At 43.8% G+C, this 19,553-nt stretch overlaps 1 pseudogene; it reads right to left on the bottom strand.

Annotated features, from left to right (window-relative positions):
* Positions 1 to 1,011: 1,011 nt before the first annotated feature.
* Positions 1,012 to 3,321, bottom strand: LOC143557750 (protein FAR1-RELATED SEQUENCE 5-like; annotated as a pseudogene).
* Between the last annotated feature and the right edge of the window lie 16,232 nt (positions 3,322 to 19,553).

The raw sequence follows: 19,553 nt of genomic DNA on the forward strand, positions 1-19,553 counted from the left end.
CTCCAAGTGTTCAGCCTGCGACTTGGACTTGAAGTGCATACTTTCGAATTTGCAAAGTTGGTGCAAGCATTTGCACAAATGTGCAACAATGCGACCTCCACCATTTATATTACTACATTTTGACCCGTACCATTTCAAATTCATATACTTTGTTATCCATTTTATTTTCTTTGAGCGAATTTCAACAGAAAAACTAACATTTTCGCTTTCAAAGAGTTAAACAAAAGGGGAAAGCGAATACGGTGCTGTCACGCACCTAAACTTAGACGAAAACCTTCAAAATTACCTAGTTTTAATGGAACCCTAAAAAACTAACACTCATAATTTACTTCCCCTATTGTCTGCGAAATAGATTGCTTGAGTTTTGTACTGAATTAGATTGTAACTAAAACTCACAGGCATGTTCTTCATTTTATTTTTTCAAATTAATTTCCAATTTCATAAAACAAAAGCTCACAGATTTCACCTTTTTACTTTTTGCTTGTTAATTACTTTTCATTTATATTTTGAATTATTTTTGTCACGAGGCTCGGTCTTCGGAATATCTCCAACCACATGAACTACCCGTCTAGAAGGACATAAGTACATAGAGAAAAAAAAAAGAGATTTGAGGAAAAACATGAGTTTAAGATTTGCTGAAGTCGGTGCCCCTTGGTGGATAGATTTATCATTTATAAGAGATTGAAGAAAAACATGAATTGTAGTTTAAGGTGTTTTCAAACTCAATCCTAAGCATGCTTTAAGTGGCTTTGAAGGGTTTTTCGTCCAAGCTTAGGTTTGTGACAGCACCGTATTCACTTTCCCCTAAACAAAAACATACCGTCATTAAAATGTGAAAACAACTGAAAAGATCCAAAAACTAAAGGAACAAGTTTATTTCGTACATATACTCAAATAAGTGGTACCAAAGCAAATCTACAGAACTGCTAGGTCTCCAAGTCGATTCACATGTCACCTTTCTCTTTCTACCAACGACTCATCGTCCTGCAAAAAACTAGTATAAGTACCATACTAACAACCACTATTTATTAATAAATGCAGGTTTACCTTCTTTTTTTTCGGACATCCGGTGATGTAATGACCTGGTTGCTTGCAATAAGAACATGTTTTCTTTTTTGGTGCTTCTAGGGAAGACTTGATTCTAGTTGCACTTTTAGGACGACCTTTATTATTTGTTTTAACTTGTGGATCACGAATAGAAATTTGAGGCATAAAGTTTACTTGCGAACTTCCTACGTTAGAATTTTGTGTAGTACTTTCAAGCTGCTCAGAATTTGTTCGAACGTTTTGTTCTTCTGAAAAGTTCATCAAGATGGAATTTAGTTTCTTTATCTCAGATGGGGAATCTTTTGCATGTTCGATTGCTTTTCTAAAGTTTGATTGAACACACCATAAAGTTAACGCACTGACTTCATTTACACCATGTATATCTTCGAGCCCAATTGTATGACTATCAGACTTATACCTAACATCAAGTGTCCACCTTGGTAAAATATAATGATCAGGAAGGGTTTCAACATTCCTCTTCTTTAACACATATAATAGATGCTTGCATAATATCCCATATGTTTCAAACTTTGCACATGAACATGTTACATCTATCTTATCCGAGAGTCGAAAGTTAACAATTCTCCAGTATGTTTTGTCAATATCGAGTTGTCCAACCTTATATTTGATCTCTTCTAAATTTTTGCTTGTCGTTTCATGTGTTAAATTAAGTGTGGCTTCGGTCCATTCTTTCTTGAATACATCAAAGAGCTTTCTTGTGTAACGTTGACCTGCTTTTTTCTCTATCATATTTACAGAAGAAAGATTTGGCTTCGAATCCATGGTTCTGAAGTCTTCATCATCTTCGGAACCCCTTCGACACGCAACAGCTTTATCATACTGGATTACAAACTCATTTAACATGGTATTTGAATTCACAAATCCATCAAAAAAAGAATGAATGCTCTCATTTCTTCCACTTGATGTCATGCCAGCAAAAAAACAATCATTCAAGAAGGCTTTAGCCCAATATCTGCGTTGCTTATACATCTCTGTTATCCAACTACCACTGTCAAATTGGTATTTACCAGATAAAATTTCCCAATAAGTTTCAAATTCTTTAACTGTATTACTCTTTACCCATCGCTTGTATAGCTCTTCAATGTCACTATAACGAGCTGTAAGTAGTCCAAGATGTTCAATTTGATGTTTCTTTATATGCCATGAGCAGAAACGATGTCGGGCTTTTGGAAAAACGGTTTTGATTGCATTTCCAATAGCTTTGTCTTGATCAGTAATTATTGCTAATGGATGCTTATCAAACATGCACTTTAAAAATGTTTGAAATAACCATTCAAAAGTTTCTTGTTTCTCATTCTCCAACAGTGTACCGGCAAAAAGTATGGACTGGTGGTGATGATTCACCCCGACAAATGGAGCAAGTGGCATTTTAAATTTGTTGGTCATGTATGTGACATCAAACACAATAACGTCCGAAAATTTTATATACGAGTCTCTTGATCTCCCATCTACCCAAAAAATATTTCTAGGAGACCCATCATCACATAAGTCCACAACAAAATAAAGGTTTGGGTCTTCTAATAATTTGTCTTGGAAATGTTTAATAAGGCCATAAAACTCCTTACCTTTGTATTGTTTCCGTTGTTCATTCAATACATCGGCACATTGTTTTGACGTGACATCATTTTCACCTGGATTTTTGATGGTATTTACAACCTTCTTGATTTGACAAGGTCTCAACCCGGATTGACCAAGTTCCAACATTAGAGATTTGCAAGCCATTGAGCGGTGAAACTTTCCATGAGACCTGTGTTTCATTACTTTGGTTGGAGTAACAGTTAGCTCGTGGTTATGTGCATCATTAAATTCATCCACTGACCATTTACCATCATTACCAATTGAAATCCGAAGATACGCTTCACATCCTGTCCTTAAATCCCTACGATGTTTCTTAGCATCTCCCCCATAATTACCACGCTTTATATCTTTAAAACCCTCTTTGTTGCATACATATTTCATTCAATAAGCCACATTTGTTGTCCTATTTTTAAAAGTTGAAAGAATGCGTATTCCAAATCCATGTAAAAACACATATCTATTATAGAAAGTATATGCGTCATCAGGAGTATCGAAAACTTGTCCGATTACTTCATTTGTTCTTTCTTTTTCAACTCCAAAATCCAGGTACGCATCTTTTGTTTTCTCTACTTCTACATCGGAACTGCTATTTATGACCAAATACCCATTTGTATCAATATGTTCAATCAAATTTGTCTCAAGATCTTCCTTCTCTGAATGAACTTCTAAATCCATTAAGGCATGGACGTCCTGTATCAACAAAAGTAGAATATTAGAACACAGAATGTTGATAATCAACAAGCGAAAGAAAGCATCAGAAATTGAAAACAAAAATCAAGTTATATGATTACCAAAAAAAACAAATGAATAAATATATTGTAAACAATCGTTGGATCATATAAGTCTTGCTATTGAATATTAGTTCAAAAAATTTTTAACATTGACTAACCAGTATGCAGACCTATTTATTTAAGAACCGATTACGATCATATATTGAATTAATAAATGGAGAGAAATAAAAATACAACCATAATCAAGAACTTGGTCTATAAGAGGTATTGAAGAATTTAGGTTTAAACCTATCAACTAATCAAGAACATGATGGAATCATTCAAGAGATATATGAAAAAGACCGTCATGTCTGAATGTTTAATTGTTGCATGCCCTACTACATCCATCTTCGTTCTTGTTAATTTTCGATCGCCATGTACTGGAATGAACTAGGGTTTTTGAGTTTGCAATGAAGCAACAGAGAGAGAGAGAGATGCGTGACTATGCAGTATGTGTTTTTTTATGTATTATAGTTTTAGGTTTTTCTTTAATATCAAAACTACGTAGTTTTGATGTGTTTTTCGTTTAAGGTTAGGCGCGTGACAGCACCGTATTCACTTTCCCCTTAATATAAACCAAAGTTACATAATATCACAAAAATCAAGGGCTTTAAAATATTGATGCAATTAGTTGAACCATTGAGATGCCCCGAAAAACTATTTATACAAAAAAGTATCAACTTTTTTGAATCAAAGATTTACATGATATCAAAAAATCAAACATTTAGGTATTAATTAGTTGTCGCCATTTTCCTGACGCATATTCCCCACTTCCATCCTTATTTTTTCCGCCTCATTTCGTTTTTTTAGCCTCAAGTTTCTTCAACTTGATTTTCTCATAATTTCTTGAGTCGTGATCATTCACATTTGGCTTACAATTATTGCATAACCTTAGAGGTTTTTGAGACCTTTCAACTTGTTTTTCAGCCTCACCAACAATACGATGAACGTGACCGGTATCTTTGTTTCTAATTACATCAAGATTTCCGACTGACACCTCCAAATCAAGAGCTAAGGGTTACCAATCAACTCTTCAATCATCGTTGCCTTTGCTTGAGTAGCATTTGTCACGTCTGTTTGACCTTGCAATGTGCGGTCCTTCAAAGCTCTGATCTCGCTGGCCAGAGAAGCCAAACCAACAGGGTCAGTCGTTAATGCATAAACACATTCTAAACCAAACGATGAATCCTATCCCGAATGTTTGTATTATCTAAAAGATCGCTAGATATCTTATTCACAATTAGATAAAGCTAGCATTAAAACATATTTTAAGCCTACCAGATGCAAAAATTAAAACATATTCAATTGCAGAAAAGCTAACAAACTAATTCACAATGTGTTACCTTTGAAGGTAATTTCTTCATAATGTGCTACATGCAAAGCTGATGGTGCGATTGAGACATAACTTGGGAAATGGCTTGCTTCATAGCAGGGTCTTGATCACTTAAAACGAGCTGAGGGTGCTTCCCATGAGCTTTAATAAAAGCTTCAAGCACCCACTTATATGATTCTATGGTTTCATTATTTCAAACCCGACACTGAATGTGACACACCTCTTATTATTATCAACGCCGGTAAAAGATACAAATATCATTTTGTATCTAAATGCAAACAAATAAAGCATGAGTTACATACATCATCGAATTGCAAAAAAAAAAAGAAAAAAAGGAATAATGAGGAAAATCAAGTTGAAGATTTTTATGAGCATGTGCCATAAAATGGTATTTTGACTTCATACAACAGAATGTTAACAAAATGTAACAGATTACAAGGCTTACTTGTTGGTTTTATAAGTAGCATCAAAAGCAATTACGTCCCCAAAAACTTGATAACTTATCTTCCATATTTCATCGACCCAAAATACCGATTTTAATTTCCTCTTTTCAACAACAAAGTCAAAATAGAAATCTGGTAAACTTTCACATTCAAACGGTCCATAACTAATTGTGAGTCTCGATCACCAATATGTATTCTCATAGAGTTATACAAGTTCTTGAAATCTGTAGGAGTGCCATTAACATTATGGTGACCACCTTTAATTGAAACTTGTAAGCGATGAGCTATAATAGGATCAATATTAATTAAACTCATTTGATGAATAAACCATTGGGTTGAGAATGTCAGCTTTCGAGATATCTTGGTTAAATCTCTGTTATACTCTTCAACTAAGGGATGATTATGATTTTCACAGAACTTTAAAACATTATAAACGGATGTTTCTTCACATATTTGTAACGTAAGGCTTGCTGTACAGTCAGTAACGGTAAATATAGATTGCCTCATTTTCAATGAGCTCTTGCATAATGTATCAAATTTACATTTACCCAGGGGTTTGCCAGCTTTGTTACACCTCAAATATTTATGTTTAACAACATCCTTCCCTCTGTTGGCCTGTCCTTTTTGAATTGAGAACCCAGCGTTACAGGCATAATTTTTTTAAAATCGGACAACTTCTTCCCAACTATTGAAAGTAGTACCAGTCACCGGTTTAAGATGGATGCTAACATCAGGGCACCAAAATCTTGTTCCATTAGAAGCATGAAAGATATCTTGAAAAAGGAAAAACATCAAAATTAGCTCTACAAAAGCATACAGTTAAAAAAAAGAGAGAAAACTAATTATAACTATTAGTTGTGTGACATAATTCAACATTAGTTAAAAAAATGTAAACTCTAACAAAAAAATTAAATTCAAGTTTACCTCTACAATAATGCTAAAAACAGAGAGAGGGGGGGGGGGGGGGGACGAACAATAATCACAAAAAATGGAAAATAAATAAAGAACAATAACATAAACTTACCTTCGGATTCATAGGAACTAGAAACAACAAGTGAATTGAAATTAACTTGAAAAGTTAGATTCACATTTAAAGGAGAAGAAATATTAACATGATTTTCACCGAAAAAAAGATGCAAATTTTCAATGTTAAAAAATGAAAAAAAAAAAAAAACACAGAGAAGTGTGTTATAATTATTAAATGTATGAAAAACATATAACCTGGAAATTCAACATGGATGTACGACGAGGGGTCCGATGAATTGGAAAAAGGTTGGGATGGATCCATGAAGAGGTAGGTCCCAGCAGGGCTCAGTTGGTCCCGCATGACTCACCTTGAACAGGGATGTCTGCGCAAAGACCATCTACTCCCGCAGGACCCACCATGCTCAGAGAAGCCTACGCGCAGTATGCAAGCTGCATACGCAGGGAAAAGCCTCCCAATGGTAAAGTAACCCGCCTGTTCCCGCAGTTGCGGATACAAGCCATCAGGGAAGGCTACCCGCACAGCATAGCTACACGCATAAGGCTTAACACTTACAAATATTCAGTGTCACCTGAAAGAATGAGCAAAGGCGGGAGGGGGAAAACTCCCGCCAAAATGGGCCAGTCCGTATGGAGGATCTTTTGCGTGATACCTGACGAGGTAAAGACAAAAGATCTGACCAAGAATGCGACAGCTCACTGACAGCAGCGTGGCAGACAGCACGCCACAGCACTGTGACCAATAGCCGCCGCCTGCCCACCAACTCCTGCCAGACCACGTGCCTAGCCTGCAGTTGGTAGAAGACGAAGAGTGCACGGCACGCCTGCTCTGTGTCAGCCGCTACCTATCCACCACTCACAGGTAGGGCACGTGCATAGGTTACAGTTGGTAGCGTGTTGGGCCGGCTAAACCCCTTGGAAACCCACCTTCGGCTATAAAAGACAGCAAATGGTATTATCATTTCATCATCTACTATCTCGTATAACTTACTTGATAATTGCTCTAATAGTATTCATATACTTTTATATTTAAAGAGCAATATAGACTGATTCTCACGCCGGAGGGTGGTCACAAGGAGGAACCCCCCCCCCCTTCTCAGTGACGAGCTCACGGTGTCTGTTTTGCAAGTTCCCTGAAGTACAACTTACTCTGCTGGACCTAACCTTCGAGGGAAACATTACTTAGCCCCCAGATTACCCATAATCTGCCCGGGGTCACTTAGTGTTTCTTCATTGGCGCCATCCGTGCATAAAGCTAGAACTACATCTTTCTCCAGTTTTTCAAAACTTCCAAGATGACTAGAGAAATTCCGGTAACCACAACCCCAGCCACTGGGGTAAACACCGGCAACACAATGTTTACAAACACTACCCCAGCCACCCAAGCTGGGGCAAGTGAAGTACATTTTACGAACACTACCCCAGTCACTCATGTAGGGGCAAGTGGAGTAAATATTCCACTGGGATTCACTGATGCCCAGCTGGAAAAACGAACTCGAGCCCCTCGCCAAACACTTGATCAAGTGAAGGCATGGGCCGAGGCACGTCAAAGAGAATTTCAGGCTGAGTTGGACGAACGCTTGCGTTCAGTCCAACAAGCTGAGGAATTCGGTAGTACTCGCCAGCACCTCAACATGAGTAGTGAGTACGAGTACTCAGACGACGAGAGGGAAGACTCCGACACCGACGCGAACCCTCGCCATAGGGCGAAAGGGAAGCGTAAGGAAACGGATCCCCAGCCAAAAAGGAATTTTGGGGAAGCATTCCAACCAGTCACGGAAAAAAGCTCGCGTGACTTCTCCAAGGCCTTTAGACCTACTGCCACAAACGCAGGAAGGTCAAAATTTGCAAGGGACATTGCAGAAGCAATCGCCCCGAGGAGTGCCAAACAAATGTCCAACATTGGCACATACGATGGTCTATCCGACCCAGATGACCATCTGAACAGGTTCATTGCGGGGGCAACCGTCAGTAACTGGACGGAACCCACGTGGTGCTACATGTTCCAGATGACTCTGGTAGGAGCAGCCAGAGCATGGTTCGACCGTTTACCGGTCCACCACATTTATGACTGGGCAGACTTCCAGAACAAGTTCAGTCAACAGTTTAGTCAACAGAGGAAGCACACTGAGGAGCAGTGGACGATCCTCAACTGTGTGAGAGAAGAGGATGAATCCTTACTGGACTTCATCACCCGCTTCAACTCCAAGAAGCTGAGTCTGGGCAACATCAGCGAAGACCTCGTTCGCGCCGCTTTCATTCAGGGCGCTGAGTACCCAGAACTTATCCGCACTCTGACAGGTAAAGACGGCATGCCATCCACATGGGATGCCATAATGACGGCAGCCAAACGCTTTGCCGAAACGGAGAAACAGCTGGGAAGAGATCTCCCCCAGAATACAAACCTCTACACACAGAGGACAAGGGAGAACAATGTGAGAACCGCCCGGCTAAACAAAAAGAGGCGGCAAGGTATTTGGCAGTCAAGGATAAACTTTGACACCCCCTCAAGCTCTCGCCCTCTGGTTGGCGGAAGGGACAACACGCACCCTTCGAACCGGAAAAACCGTTGGACGCCACTCACCAAGAGCGTCACGGAGATATTTGCCACGGAAAAACTGCCATGGCCAAAAGCCCCAGCGATCCGACAGAAACCCAATGCGGATCAAAGCAAGTCTTGTGACTTCCATGGGACAAAGGGCCATAGCACTGAGGAGTGCACATCCTTGAGGGACATCGTCGAGACATTCGTCAAGGATGGGAGGCTCGCACACCTCGTGGCATCTATCAAGAAGGGAGGAAGGAACGACAACAGGTACAGGGGTAACGGACGAAAGCCCGTCGACATCAGCATCAACATGGTCCATGGTAAGGTCAGAGGAAGAAAGAGACCGATGACCGAACCATGCGCATGGAAGGAAGCAGAAGTGCGCTTCCCGCGAGTGCCGGGAGGCCCAAACAAAGAAGGCCCCATTGTCATTAAAAGCCAGCTGGGGCACTACATCACCTCCCGCACCCTCGTTGACAATGGCGCATCGTCGACAGTGATGTACAGGCAGTTCTTCGACAAGCTAGACGATGAAGACAAGGAACGCCTGGAGACGGTCTACGCTTCAATGGAAGGGTTTGACGGCAGCATGAACACTCCCTTGGGCACCCTATCTTTCCCCGTCACTCTCACCGATGGGAATTATTCACGCACGGAGGATGTGGATTTTGTTGTAATGAAAAAACCACATCATACGTATGACATCCTATTCGGGAGAGACGGGATGGCAAGATTCAACGCCGTGGTATCCTCAGTCCACGGCATGATGGGATGGCCAACAACTGAAGGCGTAGCGATGATCACGGGCATTCCCCAGGTATGCATCGCATCCGTCTCCTCTAAACCCAAACCGAAGATGGCCAAACAAACCATCACTGAACCTGAAAAGTGGGCATTCAATGGGAAATATCCCGATCAGGCCGTTACCATTGGCCCGACAATTGTTGATCCAACACGCACCTTACTCAAGCGCTTACTGCAGCGAAACGCAGACATCTTCGCGTGGACACCAGCCGACATGACTGGTGTACCCCGGAGTAAGGCAGAGCATAAGCTCAAATGCGATCCGGCCGTTACGCCGATCGTACAAAAGCGCAGAGTAATGGGGCCCGAGCAAACCAACGCGTGCAGAACCCAAGTCAAGGAACTCCTTGACGCGGGCATCGTGCGCGTTAGCAAATATCAAACATGGGTTGCAAATCCCGTAATGGTACCGAAGAATAACAAACAATGGCGCATGTGCATAGATTTCAAAGATTTGAATAAAGCATGCCCCAAAGATTGTTATCCGTTGCCAGAAATTGATCTCAAGGTGGATTCGGTGGCACCATTTCGCCTTAAATGCTTCTTGGATGCGTATAAGGGGTACCATCAAATCCACATGGCTGTAGATGACCAGGACAAAACCGCCTTTCGGACGCCCGATGGCACATTTTGTTATAAAATGATGCCATTCGGACTTAAGAACGCGGGGTCCACGTACCAACGACTAATGGACAAAGAGTTTCACGCCCAAATTGGGAGAAACTTGGAAGTCTATATGGATGATTTGGTCATCAAAAGCCCCGAGCCAGAGGCGATGTTGAAAGACATTGACGAAACTTTCAACACGCTCAGAAAGATAAACATGAAGCTCAACCCGAGCAAGTGTTCATTTGGGGTGGAAGAAGGGAAGTTCTTGGGAGTCATTATTACTAAAGATGGCTTCAGAGCGAACCCTGAAAAGGTCGAAGCCATTGTCAAAATGGAATCACCTACCACCATAAAACAGGCTCAAACACTGAATGGACGACTAGTCGCGCTTAACCGCTTTTTGGCAAACCATGCGGATAGGTCGTTCCCTTTTGTGTCAACGCTAAGAAATTGTTTAAAGAAAACGCACTTCCGCTGGACACCAGAAGCGGAAGCAGCTTTTCAGGAGATTCGATCACGCCTGATCGAACTCCCAACACTCACAGCACCACAAGCGGGGGAGGAGTTAATCCTATACCTCTCCGCAACAGATAGAGCAACCGGGGCAGTCCTGCTTGTAGAACGAAAAGGCATCCAGATGCCAATCTATTATGTTAGCCGCGTGCTGGCAGACGCGGAAACCCGGTACTCTACCCTGGAAAAACTAGTCTTGGCACTTATACACGCTTCACGCAGGTTGAGACGATATTTCCAGGGTCACCCAATCACTATTCTCACCAACTTCAAACTCTCAAATGTTCTAGGCAAACCCGAGTTATCGGGACGTCTAGCCAAATGGGCAATTGAATTGGGAGAATATGCGATTCAATACAAGCCGAGACCAGCCATTAAAGGCCAGGTCCTGGCTGATTTTATTGCAGAAGTCCCCGCTTCACGGGAGAAAGAGTGTCAGGAGGAGGTTCAACCCTCCCCAGCACACGAAATCAATGAGGTCTGGCGACTCTACACTGATGGAGCAGCTAGTAACGAGGGTTCAGGCGCAGGGTTAAAATTAACAAATCCAGCAGGCCAGGAATATACTTATGCTATTCGGCTGGATTTTCCAAGTACGAATAACGAAGCTGAATATGAAGCATTCCTGGCCGGATTGAGGATTGCGCGTAAAATGGGTGTAAAAAATTTGGAAGCCCATGTAGATTCCATGCTAGTGGCAAACCAAATAAACGGGACGTACACGGCTGTGAACGACACAATGGCCCTGTACCTTGCCCAGGCCAAAGCCATCATGCGCGATTTTAATGATTGTAAAGTGATACACGTCAAGCGCAGCGAAAACAAATCTGCGGATGCGTTAAGCAAGCTTGCATCACTGGCCTTCACCCACTTGGGAAAGGACATCCGCGTTGAACTCCTCGAAACACCATCAGTCCCGCACAAGGAAATTTGTGTCATCCAAACCGGTACAGAAACATGGATGACCCCAATAATAAAATACCTTGAAGCAGGAACGTTACCAGAGTCAAAGTCACAGGCAAGAAAACTACGCTGTAAAGCACTGAATTATCAGCTGGTCAATGACACCCTTTACAGACGTAACTTTCTTGGCCCATTGTTAAGATGCGTGGACAACCAAGATGCTGACTACCTCCTAAGGGAGGTTCACGAAGGCATCTGTGGAGTACACGCAGGCCCCCGCGCTGTGGTAGCCAAGCTAAACAACGCGGGATACTTCTGGCCGGGGATGCATATGGACGCGTTGGCATACATCAGAAAATGCAGATCTTGCCAGCTTTACGCACCCAACACGCATCGCCCGAAAAATGAACTTGTTCCTGTCACTTCCTCGTGGCCATTTCAGAAGTGGGCCATTGACGTGACAGGCCCATTTCCTACAGCAGCTGGGAATGTTCAGTTCCTAGTGGTAGCCATTGACTACTTCACCAAATGGATAGAAGCGAAACCTTTAGCCCAAACAACCGCAAAGCATATCAAAAAATTCATTTGGGAATTTATTATTTGTCGTTTTGGGCTTCCACAGAATTTGGTAAGCGATAATGGCACCAACTTTGCTGACAAGAAGCTACAGCAGTGGCTGAAAGAACTTCAAATCACCCACACCTTTACCTCAGTGGCACACCCGCAAGGTAACGGTGAGGTGGAAAGAGCAAATAAGAGCATCGTCGAAGGCATAAAGAGAAGACTCTTGGAACATAGATCCGGTTGGGTGGACGAGCTTCCACACGTCCTTTGGGCAAACAGAACGCTGAAGAAGACCAGTACGGGAGAAACCCCGTTCAGTCTCACTTATGGCACTGAAGCCATGATCCCAGTCGAAATCGGTCTACCCTCACCAAGGGTCTTAATCCAACCAGAAGACAATGATGCGGAAAGACGGTTAGACCTTATGCTAACCGAAGAGCGCAGAGACTTAGCCGCCGTGCGTGAAGAAAACTACAAACGACAAATGCAAAAATACTACAACACGCGGGTAAAACTCTGCAATTTCAATGAAGGAGACTACATACTGCGTAACAACGAGGCTTCGAACCAACAACGCCCAGGAAAGTTGGCCCCGATTTGGGAAGGGCCATACGTTATCAAAGAAGTTCTGGGAAAGGGCGCATACCGGCTCGAAAGGCTCGATGGCACTCCCATCCCTAGAACATGGAATGGAGCTCAATTACGCAAATGTTATATGTAGATCAATTCCAACTTGTAAAGAAAAGGCCTAGAGCCACTTCTAATGGAAATGATTCTCCTTTCATGATGTATTGATAGCTTGTAACCTATGAACTTCCCTTACGGGAAGAAGTAGTTGCGTGTGGAAGGCGGCAATACCCGCATAAACACAACGCCAAAATGTTAAAAAGTTCTAAGGAAAACCTACACGCAGGTCAGATGTAGGTATAGTTTAGCCATCCTTGTAAGTGCAAGTGACGGTCTTACCCGCACAATCACAAACAAGGAAGCCAAACTTAACTTACCATCTACCACGTTAAAAGGTTAACTTATGAACACTTAAAAAAGTTCTAAGGAAAACCTACACGCAGGTCAGATGTAGGTATAGTTTAGCCATCCTTGTAAGTGCAAGTGACGGTCTTACCCGCACAATCACAAACAAGGAAGCCAAACTTAACTTACCATCTACCACGTTAAAAGGTTAACTTATGAACACTTAAAAAAGGATAAGAAAAACCTACACGCGGTCAGATGAAGGCAAAAGTTCAGCCATCCTACCAAGTGCAAGTGACGGTTATACCCGCACAATCACGAAGGAGGAAGCAAAACTCTAACCCATCATCAACCACGTTCACAGGTTAACTTATTCTAAACACTTGGAAAATTGCTAATTTAAACTAAGTATGCAAGTCATAAGTTTATAAAGCAAAGAATCCAATGAAAGGAATAACAATCGTATATTTCAATGATATATTACAACAGTGGCCGGGTAACTACCCGCCTAAAAGAAATCTATACAAAGCTAAGTCTATCCTAGCAGTGGGAAGGGATCTTCAGGATCAGGCTTCAGGACCACCTCCGCTTGGACCAGCACCGTCAGAGCGCGGCTGTCCAAGGAAAGTCTTAAGGATGTTTAGTCCATCATCAGCAGCAGCAGCTTCATTCACCTTCTCCACCACCGGATGCGGGAAGGCAGCGTACTGGTTCACTGCTTGGTCATAAGCAGCTGCAGTGTTAACATTGAATAAAGGGAAGTTGGAGGGCGGAAAGCCTCTCTCAGCAAACCCTAGACCAAGCAGGAAGCCAGTCTTCTCCCCATCCTCATGAGAAGCGTTGAGGGCTGCGCTCATTGCATCGTCGTAAGAGGTCTCTGAAAGGACCCGACGCACAACCTACAAAAGAAAATTACAAGTTAGAACATTTTCTAATTACAAGTAGAAAGAGAAGAAAAAAAAGAGGATACCTGAGGCAACGCTTCTCGAAGCAGCCATTGGAGGGTAGCTTGACTTTCTTTGTAAGCACGTTCGGCTCCGCTTTTATCAAGGTTGGCAAGTTGAACTTCCTTGGCGGCAGCTTCTTCGACGCTTTTGAGTTTCCTTTCAGTGCGGTCAAGCACCCCCCTCTGGTCAAGGATCTCCTGCAGCTTCTTGGCATCTTCCATTGCCAAGGCGTCATGAGCATGCTGAAGAGCCTTTAATTTACATTTAAGCTGCTCATTCTCTTCGCGAAGTGGCTCAGCAACAGCTTCAGCCTTGGCAGCCCTCTCAGTTGAGTTTCGCGCAGTCTCCTTGGCTAGCCGAAGCTGTTCATTCACAGCTTGGGCAGCCTTGGAGCGGGCCTCGAGTCGCGCCTGGACTTCAACCTCGAGGGCCTTGAATGCCTTCTCCTTCTCGGCTGCGGCAGCGGCCAACTGCCGGTTCTCCTCCCGAAGAGCCCGCGCTTCAGATACATCTTTGGCGCGCGCTGCTTTTAACTTGTCGTTTTCACGACAAAGCAGCTCGACGCGGGGCTGCGTCCGGGCCTGGAGAACCCGAAGCTCATTGGTTAGCCTACCCTCTTGGTAGCTAGCCATGGCTTCCCCCAACGCACCATGAGGAGCAGCGTGGCGAGCCCAGTCCACGCACTCCACAGGGGTGCGAAGGGTTGTTCCTCGGCGTATGTTCCATCTTGGAACATACACTTCATTGGAATCCGACACTGCAAAAGAAACAAAGGCAGTTAGGAAAAGATGATAAAAATATATAAGGGAAAAAGAACCCTACGTACCTGTAGGGTCAATAACAGGCCGATAGCCGCCAGACCCATCACCTGAACCTAAAGGAAATCCATCCAACAGGTCAGGCAGACGGGAAGGTGGCATAGATCGGCGGGAAGCCCGGCGCATACCTGATGGTTCGGCCGTCGGTGCCGGGGGCGCAGGCATAGTGGCAGCCGCTGTGGTTGCCATTGTTGGCGCCGCCTCCTCAGCAGCAGTAACCGCCGGCTCCGTGAGAGATGCTGTAAAAATTGCACTCACAGCCGGCGGAGACATCTTCTCAGCCGGAACAGCCTCAGGAAGGCTGGAACCAGCGGAAGCAGGCGCAGGCGCCTGGGTCGACGCCTCGGGAAGGCTGACCGAGCCTACCGTCATTGGCGGGGGAATACTCGCTCCAAATCCACCCTGGAATGCGTTAACATCCACACCTGCACAAACAAAAGTGTTAGAAAAATTTATTTGAAATAAATTTAGACAAGAATCATGATGGTACTTACGGGGTCTCTTGAGCTTGAACGTACGGACGAGCGGGGGCGAACCCGAGGGAACCGGCCTCTTGACACCGGTAACCGTCGTCGTCGTTTCCTCCCCGGAGGTAACAGCTATAGCCTCCGGAGCGGTGGTCTCCTCACCACCGGGTTTCCCCGCCACTTCTGCACTATCTGATTCTGAGTCAGATAGGACTACCGGGTCGGCCGTAGAGGCGACCTTCTCCTTGCCTTTCCCGACGGCAGCCTTCTTCTTCCGCACCAGCGGAGGACCTTCTGCGGATTCCTCAGAAGAAGACATGTTAACTCCAGCAGCAGGCACAGCATTGAGGGGTTCAGGATAGAAGATAGGCTTACCTGGCCGTCGGTGGCTCAAGATCTCTTGGCCCGGCGGGTAAACCTCCACGAACCGACCCGCGGTCTGCTCTAAGATGGGCAACTCGTTCTCGTCCAGAGCACGAGTACCCATCCGCGCAGGACCATCTTCCTCCCGCGGATTCAGGAGCGAATGAAGATCGTTACCCTCTGAAATCAACAAGAAAGTTAGAAAAAATCGAAGTCAGCAAAAAGAAACAAGACATACCATAAGGGACAGAGTTCGAACCATATTCGAGGACGATCGGAACCTTATCCGCATTCGCCGCCTTCCACACCCGGCTCATCCCCAGCATCACCATCGCCGACTCCGGAAAACGGAAAACCGGGGACTGGCCCCGGGATATCTTCGCGAACCATTCCGCCTCCTCATAGTTGATGGCGGGAAGGTTCGGAAGCGTCTGGCCATTCTTGAACTTCATGGCAATGGGGATGGCTAGAGCGGATATGAAGAAGAACTCTCTTCTCCATGAGCGAAGACTCCGCTCGGTGGTACAAATCTTTAAACCCTTGATACGGGTTGTAAGAGTGTACCACCCTTGGATGCACCTCCAAGTATAGAAGGTCATCAGGCGGTCAACGAGGGGCTCAAGGCCCAGTATCCGGCACACCCACTCAAAGTGCCGGACCTTGGCAATGGCCATGGGGTGCACCTCTGTCAGGTGCACACCGTGCCTCTCTAGGACACGGTACACAAACTTTGTCAACGGAAACCTAAGGTTCCCGTAGACAAAGAATGCAGCATAAACCCCGATATTGCCACTAGGGGCATCGTACACAGTATGGTGGGGCTCAGGAAACTCAGGCTCGAGAGACTCGAGCATGAACTTCCTGACGATATACTGGTACAGCTCGACAGGAAGAGAACACTGGCATTCGCCAGCAGTCTTCTGATCATCAGCATCGTGAGAAGACATGGTGGAAGAAAGAAGAGATTTCAGAGTAATGCTTTACCGAAAAAGAGAAATTCGCCGGAAATTACTGGAGAAGAAGAGATGAAAGTGGAAAGTGTGAATTGCAAATAACCCTCTCCCCCTTTATATAGTAATCGCAATTAATGCGATGAATTTAATACGGAAGAGAGAGAAATCAAAGGTGCAATGAAACTATGACGCGTGGCAAAGGCAAGCTGGCAACAGCTGTCAAAAGGACGTGTGCCAGAGATTTCGCGGCTACGCGCCCGAAATCCCGTGCCCACGCGCCTGAAAAAGCAACTGGAATGACCACATGATGTCATGTCGCCATAACTTCTGGCACGTCCTGACACAGTCAGAAGAAACCGTCGCACGACGTTTGAGGTATTGGGTTGTTATCCATCCACCAACTCTTCAAATTTCAAAATTTAAAAATTTGAAGACTAAGGTTCAAAAAAGTAAGCGGGAAAATACCCCTTACCTTGGCAAACAAGTAACCATAAGCCGGGTGTGGGTACAGTGTAAAGGCAAAACCCTTCACATACCTAACACCCGCAGGGAATTGAAGCCAAAATATTTGGCAACCAAGTAACCATAAGACGGGTGCGGGTACAGTGTAAAGGCAAAACCCTTCACATACCTAGCACCCGCAGGGAATGGACGCCAGGAATACCTTGGAAGTAAAGTAACCGTAAGACGGATGCAGGTACAGTGTAAAGGCAAAACCCTTCACATACCTAGCACCCGCTGAGAATTGAAACCAGGAAGGATCTTCTGGGCAATGCTTGTGAAAACGGAAATAATATCCCCGCATAGCGGGAACATTGAGTACTACGTTGTTTGAGGCTCCAAGATGGAATTGGTGGTTTAAACATAATTGATCACTATGTTCAAAAACTACCAGAACCACAGGGAGAATCCGCACAACTAAGACTCAATGCTCCTGACTTGCGAGGAGGTTACAGACCTACCCGCATCATACCCAAAGACCAAGCAGGAAACTCGGGAATTTCTGCAAGTGACAAGGACTTCCGCGGGAAGAACCCCCATGGAAAACCTTACAAAAACCCCTTTTCAAAACCCTTTGCTTAAGTCCAAAAGTTCACCTCACTTTATTAGACATTCGTGAGAAGAACATTGGACTGGGGGGACTTGAAGAAGTAGGTCCCAGCAGGGCTCAGTTGGTCCCGCATGACTCACCTTGAACAGGGATGTCTGCGCAAAGACCATCTACTCCCGCAGGACCCACCATGCTCAGAGAAGCCTACGCGCAGTATGCAAGCTGCATACGCAGGGAAAAGCCTCCCAATGGTAAAGTAACCCGCCTGTTCCCGCAGTTGCGGATACAAGCCATCAGGGAAGGCTACCCGCACAGCATAGCTACACGCATAAGGCTTAACACTTACAAATATTCAGTGTCACCTGAAAGAATGAGCAAAGGGTGGAGGGGGAAAACTCCCGCCAAAATGGGCCAGTCCGTATGGAGGATCTTTTGCGTGATACCTGACGAGGTAAAGACAAAAGATCTGACCAAGAATGCGACAGCTCACTGACAGCAGCGTGGCAGACAGCACGCCACAGCACTGTGACCAATAGCCGCCGCCTGCCCACCAACTCCTGCCAGACCACGTGCCTAGCCTGCAGTTGGTAGAAGACGAAGAGTGCACGGCACGCCTGCTCTGTGTCAGCCGCTACCTATCCACCACTCACAGGTAGGGCACGTGCATAGGTTACAGTTGGTAGCGTGTTGGGCCGGCTAAACCCCTTGGAAACCCACCTTCGGCTATAAAAGACAGCAAATGGTATTATCATTTCATCATCTACTATCTCGTATAACTTACTTGATAATTGCTCTAATAGTATTCATATACTTTTATATTTAAAGAGCAATATAGACTGATTCTCACGCCGGAGGGTGGTCACAAGGAGGAACCCCCCCCCTTCTCAGTGACGAGCTCACGGTGTCTGTTTTGCAAGTTCCCTGAAGTACAACTTACTCTGCTGGACCTAACCTTCGAGGGAAACATTACTTAGCCCCCAGATTACCCATAATCTGCCCGGGGTCACTTAGTGTTTCTTCAATCCATGATTAAAATTAAATGATACTCATTCAATTAAGCATATTGAATAAGGGGCTGTGCAGTTTGGTTTGGAGGAGGAGATAGAAGAGCAAAAGAGATAAGGTTACGTTGTTGGGTTTAAATTACCTTTCTGATAAAAGGTTAACAAATTTTAAAACAAATTAGTGTACACAAATCGGTCACCTCAAACAAGGTGTAAATCACATAACATTAAATGAAAAAGGGGTGGGGGTTGCAACATTGAATAACAATAATGCGCCTTCTATATGAAAAATGATGAAGAGCATGGGGATGTGGAAGGTTGTGGTCTACAAATAGAGTTTTCAGGGTTTTCATAAGTAAGGTGAGTTTTCAATTTATACTTGACCTATATATATATATGGGGAGGGTTATATTAAAAAGAAGTAGATTTTTAGAAAGACTATGAATAAATCATAGCCATTGGATCATGTTAATCAATGGTTGATATTTAAAATTACAAAAAACCGACATAGTTTCCTATAATTATTCTTTCACCATAGGTTATAGTGTCACATGTTAAAAATTTATTGGTTTTTACCATTCCTAGGAAACTCCTTATTCTTATTTGAACACTTTTCTATATATATATATATATATATATAACTTGCTAGTTAAAATAGGATAGAGATATAAGTTAAGAATTTGTGTGTTTGGGGGATAACCTAGATATTATTAAATGAAACTGTCGATGGTCGTTTTAAAACTTTGAAATATAATTAACATGGATTATACAACAAATAGGACATTTTCGTTGGACATAATCGGAATCGCTTCACAACTTTAAGTTTCTCTTAAAAATCCCCTTGTTTTAAATATTTTAAAA

The sequence above is a fragment of the Bidens hawaiensis genome, unplaced genomic scaffold (genome assembly GCF_021521415.1).
Source record: "Bidens hawaiensis isolate Kalapana, Puna unplaced genomic scaffold, B.hawaiensis_p1.1 tig00019103_1, whole genome shotgun sequence".
NCBI classification, from domain to species: Eukaryota; Viridiplantae; Streptophyta; class Magnoliopsida; order Asterales; family Asteraceae; genus Bidens; species Bidens hawaiensis.